Raw genomic sequence first — 15,953 nt, 5'->3', positions numbered from 1 at the left:
GCACTCTTATCTAAAGTCAAACTTAAATAATTACTAAGTATCTCTAATTTCTCATTTATAACAGTTTTATGGTAAAAGCTAAACTAATCAAGCTGACTAATTGTACAATAAACATTTTCTAGTATTAAATTTTGAACATCTCTTGGAAAGAATGTTTCATTAGACCCTTCCCCTTCCACTTGAACTTCTCACATAACAGAAAGATGATAATTTATTATCTAAAATCATACATAAACTTAACATATTTGTAGTCTCATTGGACAAATCCCAATCTGTTAGAGATGTGACAAGAGTTTAAAAAACTTTGTAGCCTTTGTAACATGTTATAGGATTCTTCTAAAGATCACATGCATACAGTTTCTAACAATTTATCAGTCTGTTATAAACATTTTTAAATATTTTGCTAAACAGTGGTCCTACTTACAGGTGGAAATTTCATGCTAGTCTAAATATAGGTGTTTTGCCTAAGAATAATTTAAATATAAGAACACTATGCTAAATAAACCACCTAATTACTCATCACTGGCTATAAATGTATTGTTCTTTTTATGTCATTATTTTAAGTCTCCCCAATTTTGAATCAATTACAATAAACTGTATCATTATTTTCAATCCTCCTCTAATCTGGTATCATCTCTCAGTATGACAGAAAACATAATACTTTGGCTTGCTAAAAACCTTTACCCCTCCATCTTTAATTCAAAATTCAGACAGCACACAAATGAGGTAGTGTATCCCAGCTCACCAGTAATATAACATCATTTTTAGCAAAAAAAATGTACAATTTGAAATATGAGTTTGATATGAAGTAGACTGAGTTACACATACAGTTTTATGAGTCAACATAAAAAAAATCAGATAATCCAGGGGAGAACTATTTAACTGTGTGAGGCTATGCTTTATTACCTGTAAAGAACATTTCAAAATATGTTGTGTGTTATACAACCAGTTTACTTTCAAATGGGATGAAAGGTTACAAAGAGCTAGAAATTAATTATTTCAGAACACTTCACATGACAAGCACTAACACCCATCATGACATCACCAGTATACTTGACTGACTTCTTTATTTTCTTAGAAATCAATGAAAACTGGTGCAATATCCAACTCTTATAGTGATCCTTCAACTTTGTAATATTAAAAAACAGCAGTTCTTCTTCTTCAATCAAATTATCCAGATTAGGGAAATGAGGATTTTTTTTCCTTTAAATTTTGGATTTCCTCTACATGAGTTTTTCTTCCTATACTAGATTAAGCTGTTTACTACTACAACTATGTATTCCTTTCTATACAAGGCAATCTGGCACATATGAAGGAAGGCAGTGTTAAGAATGTTCCTCACGCCTGAATAACTAAGGAGATCTAGGATTGTATGAGCTCAAAGGATGAGGCATGGAGGGTATATATGAAATCTTTGGAGCCATCTGCTCATAATGCATAAAGAACCCTTAGAAACTATTGCATGGTCAAGATAAGAGAAGAATGAAGCACTTAATAGGTTTGTAGCAGTCATATTATGCAAAGCAGGGCATACTGTACTGCAACTAAGATCACAGGCTAGACAATTCAGATACCCTTTACTGGATATTCAGGTCAGTAGATTACAGAAAACATCAGTCAGCATTTCTTTGCTGCATCTGCATCTCTGTAAAATTGTCTACTTTAATCTCAACTCCTGCCTACTCATTTACTGACATCTGAAACACAGTAAGGATTTCAGACTAAACATGGCATAGACGGTTCTCTAGTTAAAATAATTAACTATACCATAGCTTCTCTTGAAAACTGTAACTATGCTGCAGTAGTATTTCTAGACCTGACAAAGGCAATTAGAACAGTGAGATATTTCCTTCTGTTTGGATAGACTGAAGTTTGGGATGTTGATCCCAGAAGTTTGTTGTAGTTCCAGAGTTATATATAAGTCATGCACATTTTGTCTGATCGGAGCTTTTACAGATTGCATTCCTTTGGAAATGGCCATGCATGCTTTATGTTCCTGCTGTCTGTAACCTGGCTGTGGCTATCCCATGGTAAAGCTGTGTTTTTTAAGAATGGTAGTGACTTTGTAATTAGGGCAAATAAGAATCAGATTAACTTGTAGGAGGTCCTACATTCTCCCCGAACCAAATTATCAGACAGTGGTCTATAACTGAATCTTTATAAAGCCAAAAACACGAGAGTCAGTCTTAGGTCTCTCACAGAAGATAGATCCACAAGGACTACACAGCTGCTGAAACTGTTGTCAAAGATATTTATTTGGGGCTTAGTCTTAAAGAGAAAACATAGTGGTTATGTTCTTACTCTAGCTTGAAGGTTTGCAAAGAGCTGAGTGCTGTCCATAGGCCAAATAGCACCTTACCATGGCATCAAGTCTGAACATTGCAGCGTTTATGCTTTTAGCTCATCTGCTGTTTGTCAGGGTGGACATGTGCAATAAATAACCAGGTTTATTACCATGCCTTCTGAGAGCAAATAATAATATTATGAGTTGCATTGCTGATGCACCCACTTGCTCCCACTGTTGCAATACATTCTTCCATGTATGCTGCTTCTGTCTTTCATTAAAAACTATGTGTGTTCTGGTGTGGCCTGAGTTTTGCAGTCCCTTCAGCCTACAGTACTACAGTCAAAAATCTTCTCCACTGATACCTGCAGGTCAGGATACAAGGTATTAACAGCAATTTAAAATGACAATATCCAGAAATCTGTTGAACCACGGGTTCAAACCTTTTAATTTAGACGTTCTTTAGACATGGAACCACTTGCCAGTGCAGCTTAGGGTTTGATCCTTCTATGTATCTTTTAAAATGAGTTGCACTTTTTTTATGCATGTTTAAACTGATTTGTCTGTGTTGTCATATTGCACAAATTATGACCTTATGTCGCAGATTGTCTCACTGACCCTTCTCCTGCTTCATCAGTATGCACGTAGACCAACTGTATGAGTATCACTGCTGCTATATATAAACACCATGAGCTTAAAAGGCCTTGCCATAATACTAAAAAGATCAGCTAGTTGACCTGTGACTGTATTTAAGATAAGCAAGACAGATATATGCAATGTTTACTACTTGCTGCCCATCTTTATGCTGTATTTTTATAATTATTTTTGTCTAATGCATTTTTATTGAATGAGCTTTTCTTTTTGCGTCTCTGATATAAAGTTATTATGCTCAATTGTACTAACCCAGCAGTTAAATGTAAATAAATAAATAAATGCATACTTGCATGCATGCATACATATGTGTATTCACATCACACAAATAAAAAATGAATAAATAAATATAAAAGACTAAGTTGGTTATCTTCATTGAAAAATATGACAAAGGAAGGGACAATGAACAGGGATGTGTATATTCTTTTCTATGGCATTACTGGACTAGAAGATTCTATACTCTATAGGTAGGTATACGGGTAGGTCTGATTACAGCATATATATCAGGAAAAAGAAAACAATTGATGATGAGTATGACAAATATATGTCGATAGCAGATAAGTCGCAATAGTTTCATATTATACAATAGAAACTTGTTCAAAATTTTGCAAAATGGAATTTCTAGCAGAACATACAATTCTGGCAATGATATTGCAGTCTCCAGGGTTGTAGAGAAGCTAACTAAAGATGATGGCAGCTAGTCATCTGAGCCCCTGACTCGCTTTGAAAGTGCCAAAAGACAACAACATGCAATTAAGGATGCAGCAGAAAAATTCATGTGCCGTACTTGGGAGGTTCATAATTATCATTTGCAATAAATAATTAGACATATGAATTAACAGTATGGCAAAAGGACCCAACAACAGACAGAACAGTTTTGAACAGTTAAATAGCAGTGCTGGTGAAGTCACCCTTAGCTGCTGAACTCTGTACAGGCTTTTACTCCAACACCATGAGCAGTGCCCAGTTTTCAAAAAAATGTGCTAATATTACCAGACGGTATAACCCAAAAAACCTAAAGGCATCAAAATTAGCAGCTATAAAAATGAGGATGACCAATGCAAGAGAAGACATGAACATTTCTATATATTTTTAGATACAGAAAGGAGAATGACATGTTATATGATGCCAAATCTGAAATATTGCAACAGTTGGAAACAAATAATTACACAATATGGTATGAAAGAAGAGATACAAAACAGAACAAAAATGAAGACAAGAGTACTCTTGAGTCCAGAGCTTTGTCTTGGTTTTTGTTTTGGTTTTTGGTTGCATCGGTATACCACATCTTTTATGTTTAGTTATGCAAGAAGAGATGTAGTAATAGTGGGCTTGAGTATATTGAGAGGAAATGGAAAGAGTTAACTGACAGACTAAAGAATAAGTTGTGGAACAGAGACACAATGCACTATACTAAAGTAATGCAAAATACAATGAAATTATTTTACTATGGTGTACGTTTATGGTGCCACATATCCTTACTGCATATAGTAATGAATTTTGCACAGGCCAACATGAAATTAATCTGTTATAATCACGTTACACATTCTCCTCAGTTTTATCACCAATGATATGCATTCATTATGTTAAGAATTATAGATGGACAGTAGCTTTTCAGGTACAGCTTCTGCCTGCTGACTAAAATAACTGCTAGGTCTGTCTCTTGTCACCTTCATGTACATTACCTGTTCAGAAAACTGGAATCCTGGCTTCATCATTGCCTTCACCTAAAGGTTCCATATCTATTCCTGTATAGCATTTCTAAATTCCAGGTCATCATGGTTAATAATAATCAATACTCTTTTGAATTAAAAGGGCATCACCTTGGTAAAAGGCTAACAATGAGATCTTTTAGTTCAAAGGTCATATACTGAGAAATGGTGCTGCTCTTTCAAAGTGCCACACATTAAGAAACATCTGAGTTTAAAGGTCATACACTGAAAAATGTTTTTACTCTTTCAGACTGCCACAAATTATAAAAGCCTTGAAGGTAGGTAGGGATCCAGAAGTTTCTTCTATTCTGCAGTTGCAGTAATCAACAGTGAAACATGATGCTGTCATGGAAACAAGGTTCTGCAACAAAATGACAGAAACACAGTCTTTTATTATAAAGACAATAACCAATCTAACACTGAAGACCCAAAAACAGACTGATACTCTGGCAGCACTAGGCTAAGTTTTCTATTGTGTGGGTTTTGTGTGTGTGTGTGTGTGTGTGTGTGTGTGTGTGTGTGTGTGTGTGTGTGTGTGTGTGTGTGTGTGTGTGTGTGTGTGTGTGTATATATATATATATATATATATATATATATATATATATACACACACACACACACACACACACACACACACACACACACATATAGATAGATAGATACATATATACATATATATTCATTTCAAAGTTAAATTTATTTACAGAGAAGTGTAAAATTAATGTGCACTTCCAAATACAAATTTAAAATGGTCAGCACACTTTCTGTATACTTCTGTACAAATCAGTTTTATAAGTGTATATGATTTCATGACAAACTGATGTAAATCTTTTCAAGTGAAGCTTTCCTATGACTCCCTGAGTACATCCAGAGGACTGTCTTCTCTGGTATTCCAAAGCTTCACATCTTCCTCTGTTAAAGACCCACCAGGAGTCTCCAATGTAGGGCCAAGAACTTTCTTCTTGGAGAGGCAACATTTCCAGCCCTTCTTTTAACAGCATTTTTCAGGTGAAAATGTCTTGAGACAACTGCATGAATTATTAGCATATCGACCTACCTGACTGTATATCTATCTATCTATCTATCTATATATCTATCTATCTATCTATCTATCTATCTATCTATCTATCTATCTATCTATCTATCTATCTATCTATCTATCTATCTATCTATCTATCTATCTATCTATCTATCTATCTATCTAGAGAGAGCATTTCTAATGCACCAAATAGCATTTTTTGATATTCATGTATTTCGGCTTTTTTTTTTCTCTTAATCAGACACCACAATATGAGATTACAGAATGACAAAAACAAAACATCAGATCATAAAGTTGCTTGATTGCCTCCATGGCAGCAATACACATGCACACACACACACACACACACACACACACACACACACACACACACACACACACAAACACACACACACACACACACACACACACACACACACACACACACACACACACACACACACACACACACACACACACACACACACACACACACACACACACACACACACACACACACACACACACACAAAATCATATACATACATATATTTCTGATTACCTCAGCAGATGGAATTCCTTTTGGCCTTAATTCATTATTTGTCTTTTTTTCATTAGATCAAGAACTATTTGTATTTTCCCTTGGCTTTTCCCCAGTAACACAATGGACACAGTTAGACCTGAGGATGTCATCTTCTTTTGTAATTCATTTGCTTACTCATTGCCAGGGCGGCCGCGGTGGTGCAGCGGTTAGCATTGCTGCCTCCCAGCAAAAGGTTCTCCAGTTCAATCCTCAGCTGGGGTGCCTTCTGTGCAGCGTCTGCATGTCCTCCCTGTGGTCGCTCCAGTTTCCTTCCACATCCCAAAGACATGCTGTAGGTGGATTGGACACTCTAAATTGGCCCTAGGTGTGAGTGTGTGCATGTGTGTGCCTCCTGTGGAAGGTTGGGTGCCAGGCTGGCAACTCGACACCATAAAACTCCACTGCCAATCATGAGCGGACAGGTGATCCACTGTGGCAACCCCTGACCGGGAAAAGCCAAAAGAAGAAGATTTGCTTACTTTTGCCCATAGGATTTTATTGGCAAAAAAACTTGTCATTACATTCATCAGTGTACCATATTTTGTCTGATCTCTCTTCTTTCGCCCTATATAATATAACTCATGACATCACTGAGATACAGAAGCTCCTCTTCCACAACAAAGTAATGATCTAGAAGAGGATGATTATAGGAAAATGTATTTTGCATGCAGGAGAATGAACCACTGAAATTATGAGTCATACTATTCTATTCAGGATAAATGCAAACAGCATAAAAGGTTCCAAAATATATTACAATCAAAGGAGATAAAAACTATTGGGAGTGGAGCCAGAGAAATGTGCAAACATTATTCAATCAATGCGAATAATTCTTCAGAGATACATTTATGGTTTTCTGTGTTAAGTAAATGTCTGTAGCCTATGCCTACTTGTTGCAATGCCTAAGTAATATTCTTGTCAGATGTGTTTTGGCATTTAAGTTATATTTGATGTATTTATTTTTAGTTATTGAAGAAACATATGAAAAATAAAATGGTGTGGCAGATATTAAAATCAATTATATTTTGACTTGAAAACAGCATAATGCCAATTAGCACAGATGATGAGGAACTGATACATTGATAGTCTATGGTATTCCAGAACAGATGAAGGAAATACAGGTTTTAAATTGGCATAGCCTCAAAGGTTAATTTAAAATATGACTTACAGTCAAACATAATTATATACACTCTTCCACTGAGTATATATGCACACACACACACACACACACACACACACACACACACACACACACACACACACACACACACACACACACAGAATCAAAGAGGAAGTTGAAAAGCATATGAAATGTGGACTATCAATCAATACATTTTCTGCTGTAGTGTTATCTTTTTAGGCCTCATTCAATTCTAAAAACAACCAGCTTGAAAAATATATAAGACAAACATTGCAGGTAATGTTGGTTTTGCCAAATGCCAGATTGTTAACAAAATATTTCTTTGCCTGAAAGACTTCCTGGTTTAAGGCTCCAAAGTGTTATGTGATATATCTTTCATTATTGCAGATTCAGGGGGTTAAGAGACATTTTCTCAATATTTATAAATGGACACTTACAGGACATTAGCCAAGAGGGAAAGTTAGAGTTAGAAAATGCTCACACAATAATAGGTAACAATGACATTGAGAATAATTTTGCATGAACTTGGTGTGCATACAAATCAGGAATATTTCCTGAATAAATGTCAATATGTAAAAATACATGAAAATATAATCCTTATAGAGGACATAACTATTTAAAACACTGACTGTGTAAATTACTCAACAGTGACAATCAAACCAAATCAGTTAACTTATCTTAAATGGTTAACGTTTTACTCCACACAAAAAAAAATCTGAACATTTTTTTCAAAAACCTGGACAGTTCAGAGGATGTTATTCTCTATTATCAACATAACCATGTCAGAAAGAGTTTTTCAAATAGGTCTACAGGACTGCGTATCTGCTGCAGTAAGTAAAGTAATGTCTTTTGGCTTTTCCCAGGTAGGGGTCGCCACAGCGGAACATTGGTCCGCTTATGATTGGCAGTAGATTTTTACAGTGCCGAGGTGCCAGCCCGATGCCCAACCTTCAATGAAGGCACACCCATTCATGCACGCACCTACCTGCATGTCTTTGAACGTCATTCAACCATGGGGAGGACATGCAGACTCCACACAGAAGGCACTCCAGCCGAGAATCAAGCTGGAGAACCTCTTGCTGTGAGATGACAATGCTAACCGCTGCACCACCGCAGCCTGTTGCGTATCTGATGCAGTAGCGATGTTTATCTTTTAATGTCAGTAAAATGCAGCATCACAACATTTGGCCAAATGGATAAAAATTATGATTACAAAATAAATGGTCAAATTATAAAACAAAGATACTATCATTAAAGCTCAAAGGATAACAATAAACAACAACTAACACTGGGATCAGTTTGCATCTATGAAAGCCAGAAAAAATCATTTTGTAGGCATTTAATTTTTAAAGGTATGACTAGTTCCAGAGACATAAATTGCCATTATATCTCTCTGACCCAGCAAGTTTTAAACATAGTAGTATATTCTGTAGCCTTGGGTGGCCACGGTGGTGCAGTGGTTAGGGTTGCTGCCTCACAGCAAGAGATTCTCCGGTTCGATCCTCAGCTGGGGTGCCTTCTGTGTGGCGTCTGCATGTCCTACCTGTGGTCGTGTGGGTTTCCTCCAGGTGCACTGGTTTCCTCCCACATCCCAAAGATATGCTGTAGGTGGATTGGGCACTGTAAATTGGCCCTAGGTGTGAGTGCGTGCATGTGTGTGCCTTCTGTGGAAGGTTGGGCTGGCAACTTGACACCATAAAACTCCACTGGCAATCATGAGTGGACAGGTGATCTGCTATGGTGACTCCTAACCAGGAAAAAGCTGAAAGAAGAAGTATATTCTGTAGCCTTCAAACAATCCATATGTAGCAATCAGAAAATGTGCAATGTTTCTTGCTAGAAATCTCAAAGGACTCAGAAGTCTATAGTATTCAGAAGTGGTTCAGCAGCTATCATTTGATTCTGTTTCTTACAGGTTAGGTAAAGGTTTCCTCTACTTGGTCTAGAAGACAACCTCTGATCCCATTCTTCTGAAAGCATATTCCTGATATATACAACGAATTGAAGAAACTAATACTAAAAGTCGTAATAATAGGAAAAATAACAGCCACATTCATACCTCTCAACCTGGTAACATCAAAAATCTGGACAAGGCCCATAAAAAATAGGTACAAATCTGTACGCTGATTAACATCTAATTTGCATACATAATTATGTAACCCCACCCACTCCAATGGAATTGTGGGATACCAACTTTCAAACACAAACTGAAGAACAGACAACCAAAATATGGCACCAGAGTCCCCCTGCAGCCATTCCAATGTCCCATTACCTGGCTATTTCATCCCATTTACCATAAACACTAATGTATGCATACTGCTTTACTTCTACAATGATTTGGATTTTATTTTTACATTTTAAAGCACAACAATGCAGAAGCACTCAGACATCTGGTAAACAAAGCAATACTGTTACTGTCTCACAATGAAAATAGGCTTGGCATTAAAACTTCTCCGCCCTTGAAACAACATTGAAACCCACACCACATCCAAAGAAAATGCGTGTGGCTAAGCGGTGGATAAAAATCACCTTTGGGCTGCTTTCAAATCATTGGCCCTTGCACACAAAAGAAACATACATGTGTTATTTTCTTTGATACACCTTCCTGACTTTATTAAAATTATATTCATTGTATAATACAAGGAATACAGCACACTTGTTTCAAATTATATTCCTTGTATAATACAACACACTTGTTAGACAAAGCGCATTTTAAAATTTATTGTTTGAACATTTTTCCAGTAGTAGGCTGTACTGTAGGCAGTGAAACAAAACGCATGAACCAATAATGACAAAACTGTCCAGTTCAGAACATTTCCATCATAAAAGTCTACTTCCACACCCACACTATAAATAGAATGACAGTAGTATAAGCCATATGTAACTTGCACAGCATCTCACACTTATTTTCAATTTCATTTTTTGGTGGGGGGACAAAAGGTAAAAAAACAGGGATACATTTTAAACATTACTTGTATAATTTTGTAAAGTTGCTAGAATAAAATGTTGTGCTACCACCATGCATTTCACTGACAAGTTTTGAACCCAGGGCCCTATGCACCAGTGACCAGGGTCAGAACAACATACCACTATGCCAAATCAGCAGCTTCCTGAAAAATAGGAAGACTGAAACTTAATGGCTATCATTTAGTGAATTCATTTCTTACTTCTCACCGTATCTCTCAACCTCTTAGCACAAAAAAAAAAAACTGGACACAGTTCACATTTGGTGGTGGCTAGAGACTTTAGGCTCTTTTAACCCTGTACCCAAGGTACAGGGTTTGAGACATGAAAATGACTGACAGCACAGAGAAGCTAGAAGCCAGCATTGATGCTAAAAGCCAGCAAGCTGTAAAAATGTTTGGCTGTTAATTACAGAAGGGTGATGACCAACCACTGTTTTTTCATGCATCTTTACCTACATGGGTCATTACTTTGTGAGCAGGTTATGTGATTATTTTTAATAATCTGCATTACTCATTTTATTTAAGAGATGCTTTTAAAGGAATTATGAAGTAGTATGTGTTAAAACTATCATTTCTAAATAATATCTTAGTGTGTTGTGTGTGTTATTCAGTTTATGCATATTTTGTTTGTTTTCATAACAAGGTCATGACTGAAAAGATACCCTCATGGTCCAATTCACTAACCTTTGAAATATAATAAATATATTAAGTAAATTATCTATTTGCATGGAAAAAATGTTTATTCACTATAACAAATGCAGACTTACAGGAAAAATCTGATCCAAAGTATTTATGTGCTAGTGTGTCTGGAAAGAAGTAATCATTTTTTGTACTCATTTTTCATTTGGAAACTCCTTAAACATATAATAATCCCAACAACTAAAGTACTTGCCTAAGCATAGCAGTAAAAGTCTTAGTTCCTATCATCTATTTACATCTGTATGATACATTGATAGGATGGAGCTTCTAATACAAAGCAAAGACATCTCATACACCTAAACCACTGCATGCTTTCTGATTTCATTCGATCATTTTGCAAACTGTTCTTCACTCTTCTCCTTCTCTCACATACACACAACACACACACACACACACATACACACACAATTGTGCAAAGTGAAAGCAGCATCTTAGATTTCATTTTGATTTGGAATAAATAAAAACTTGACTGTTTTAATCTCATAAATCCAGTGTCTTTATTAATACAAAATGCAGTAATACTAATTCAAAAAAGCCAGCAATATTCAATGCATTCACACACACACACACACACACACACAATTGTGCAAAGTGAAAGCAGCATCTTAGATTTCATTTTGATTTGGAATAAATAAAAACTTGACTGTTTTAATCTCATAAATCCAGTGTCTTTTTTAATACAAAATGCAAAGCCAGCAATATTCAATGCATTCTCAGTTCTGAAAGGATAGGCTAGAACCAGCCAACTAACTTACAGGCTTTGAAGTGCCTTTTACATACTCTTAACAAGCTAACGTTCTTGTAAGGTATATGGCATTCTGCAAATGTACACATACACACACGAGCGACCATAGTACATTACTTTAATGTAGTTTAAAAAATGTTTGCCTAAACCTTTTACATACTCTAACAAGCTAACCTTGGTAATTATTAATTTAGCTAGAAAATAGTAACACTACATCCTTATCTACACACACACACACACACACACACACACACACACACACACACACACACACACACACTCACCTACCTTACTTTGTTTGCAGCCAGGTGGTGATAATACATCGGCATTGCAGCAGCTGATGAGCCTTCACTAATTCAGTCACAAAAATCAGCCTTAAATCCACAAACAAGCAGCCAGAACTAGAAGCTAATAAATAATCCAGAGTCCAGACCATAAATGAAAACGAGCACTTGTAATGATCAGCCAGGCGCGACTATGACTTGCATCAGCAAACAAACTGTTCCCGCTCAGAAAGTATTTAATTTTGAGCCAGAAATATGTGTGAATATGTACGCGAGCTCAATTCTAACAGGCTGACAACCCTGACGGAGCTGACGTCATCGCGCATGATGATGTCAGCTGACAGCGCAAAAACTTAAAAAAAATAATAAAAACACTGTGAAAGAAAATCGGAACTAAAGGGGTGCCACTCGGGAATCGTGGCACCCCAGATTTGGACCCCAAAACTCAGTAAAAACCGAGTAATTCGGGACAGTTGGGAGGTTTGGCCACATTGTGCCATAACTTTCTGTTAAATAAAAACAAATGATAACAACACAGGAGGCTCAGATGCAAAAGTTTACTAGTGTACACCAGGAGGCAAAAAACCATACAAGTACAGAGTTTTGTCTGACATGATGCAGGAAATACACAATTTTATATAGTCTTACATTCAAGCTGTGCCCACCTTACTGACGTGGCTAGTCACAGGGCACCTACATCACTATGGTCTACAATATTCTATTCATAAGAAAAAGCTGATGTTATACATTTTAAAAGTTTTCCCATGGGAATAATACAGCCTTGCAAAGCACCTGGTTCGTTATAATGTCTTTCTGTAAATGTTACTCTTCCAAGGTCTCAGGCTTGCTTGAATACAATAGTCGGTTCACTCTTGTAATATACTTCTTTGTTCTTCTTGCAACTTTTACTTTAGCAGCTGTGTCTTATCTCTGATACATTTACAAGGTCAATTATCTCAGAGGAAGGAATAAGAATATTCAATGCTTTATACATTTAATTTTCCTGACCCAGCAGATAATCATTAGTGGAAAAACAAGCTTGCTGAGCTGGCTACTGCCAGGGTCAGAGTTCAAATACACTGCAGCTCCAAAGCTTCAAGCAATTACATGTAAAATCATTCTTATTGCCATATTGTAAATAGAATAAAATGCATTATATACTATTTGCTTTTAAACTAGCACTTTATACATGTTCAAATACATATTTTTCTAACATTTTCCTCCCTTTTAATACTTTTTATTCTATTCAGAAACATAAACAATGTTATATCGTCTCCTAGCCTTCTCCTTTAAGGACTTTTAACTAGGCAAGTCATTTAGTTTATATTTCGGAACAAGTTTCGTCTGGAATCAATAGTTCCAATTCAATGTCTTGGTACAAAGTTTCAGTTACAGATATATTAACAAAATCTTTGACTAATCTTTTCATACAGGGGATCCCACAACAGACACATGTTCCTAATAGGAGCAGACCAACACAAATAGCAATCAAAATATTCATTAGGATAGAACCCCACCCACCAAACAGACTCTGGAAAAAGTTCATCAGTGGGTTTGGGCCTGGTTCAGTCATGGCCGATACCTGCTGTATTACCTCTAGGTGATCATTAATTTCGTGTCGATTGTCTGGTATATATGCACAGCATTCTTCTTTGATAAGCGCACGAGTACCACCTCTCGCTGCTAGGGTGAAGTCAAGAGCCATTCGATTTTGTAGCACAACAGTTCTCATTGCATTCAGTTCATCAGTCACTAGTTCGAGAGCAGAAAAGTTCGCTACTCATTACTTGAGAAGCTTGACAGTTTTCTCAACTCCCAGATCGATTTGACTGCTCCATATGCTGGAAATATTCCAGCCCAGGATATAACACTGTCACTCAAGTCCATATGAGTCAATTTTTCTTTATCTTTCATGGAATGATGGTTCTTCCAACCAGCTTCGATTTTTCCCATTGGATTTACAGGTTTTCCGATAGGATCTTCAGGTTTTCGAGCTACATCTCTTACATTTCAGATCTTACCTAGAGGCAATTCTGCAGTATGCCTTATAGCTGGAACCAGATAACCCAAAAACAACTGCCGGACCAATTCTCAGGTAGCCATTTGTATGCTTTTTTCCCACAAATAAAATAACAGTTTTCTACTTTGGTACTGATGCGGGTTAGTTCTGAATGAAACATTTTCTTGTCTATAACAGACAATTGTTTATGCAAGACAGGATTTCTCTGCACTTCACTTAATGTTGTTTTCATTAAGCTCAAATATGAATCATAATTTGTGTTACAAATAGTGCTTTTATCTTTAGTTTTAATATAGCATTTATAAGATATAGTTATGTTACAGTTACTCCAACCCACTTGGAGTGTATCATTCTTATAGAAACATACAATTTCCCTCTGTGTAATAGGCAAATACAATGCAATTTTGTCCTGTGATCTTACAGAACCTGTATCAAAAAGTAAATTTTCCCAAGTCTCATTTATCCCCAAGGGGACAGCGGACATCAACAGTCCTCCATATGCTGTTGGTATGGCAGTACAAACCCAGCAATTTGAAATGTTCATAGTCTCTACATATACACGCTTCATAGCTAGGTATGTGTTAAAGTTTGGATGCCAGTCTATAGACAGTTCATCACGTTTCTCCACTTTCACTTGTGTGGTTATATGTAGGAAGAACCACAACAAAAGGAAAGTCATCACAATCATAGTCAATAAATGCATAGTTAGCAAGATGATTAAACAATATCTTCGGGGTTGAGCTGTATTTTTACTCATTTCGCTCTTGGCCATCCTGCCTTTGTTGTGTGTCAGTCACAAAATGTTTATCAAGCTGAAAATTCTTTACCGGTTTACAGTGCGTCAGGTGGACCCAGGACGACCTCTCAGCAACTTTGACTGCAGTAGGCGTCGCCAACAGTACCTGGTATGGTCCTTCCCACTTTGGACTCGCCCAATTCTTCCTCTTCGTGACCTTCAACCAAACCCAGGACCCTGGGGTCAGCACTGCTTCCAACAGTCTGGTCTGTCTTTTATCTGAAAAAGAGTTCAACTGCAAAACAGTTTTATTAGTTAACAGTTTCCTCATATAACTAGCTAATGAGCTGTCAGCCTCTAATTCTGCAGGCATGAGAGCTTTCCACTGTGGCACATAATATGCCCTTCCAAATATCACTTCAAAGGGGGTCAAACCCTTTACATTTGGAACTGTTCTCATGCTCAGCAGTGCCAAAGGCAAACAGCAAATCCAATTCTTCTGTGCATCATCTACTAACTTCCTCAACTTGTTTTTTAAAATTCCATTGTACCTTTCCACCAGTCCTGCAGACTGTGGGTGGTAAGCACAATGCTTTTTCAAGGAGATCCCAAAGAATCTCCCAAGTTGGTGAATCGTCTGATTCACAAAATGTGTCCCATTGTCACTATAGATTCTTTCCGGTATGCCAAATCTAGGAATTATTTCTTTTATTAGGGCCTTTGCCACTGTTGCTGCATCCGGATTTTTAGTTGGAAAAGCTTCTACCCATTTGGAAAACATGTCTATAATTACTAAACAGTATTTTTTCCCTTCACATTTGTTCAGTTCTATGAAATCCATACAGATAGTATGGAACGGATATGGTGGTATAGGAAAACTCCCTTGCTTGGGTTTGAATGCTCCTTGTGCATGATGTTTATTACAGACATGGCATGCTGCACAAAATTTTTGTGTAAAGTTTGTGAATCCATATGTTTGGAATATTCGATTTACTAACTGTACCATCCCCCCTGTTGAGACATGGCACTGCCCATGGCTCAACAAAGCTGCATATCTAAATAAATTAGACGGCAATATTGTTTTTTTCTCTTTGGAGATATACAGTCCATTTTCGAG

This window comes from Protopterus annectens, chromosome 10.part0 (genome assembly GCF_019279795.1).
Source record: "Protopterus annectens isolate FY-2018-M chromosome 10.part0, PAN1.0, whole genome shotgun sequence".
Classification (NCBI taxonomy): domain Eukaryota; kingdom Metazoa; phylum Chordata; order Ceratodontiformes; family Protopteridae; genus Protopterus; species Protopterus annectens.
The sequence above is the reverse complement of the archived record's forward strand: the minus strand, read 5'-3'. Positions refer to the sequence as shown.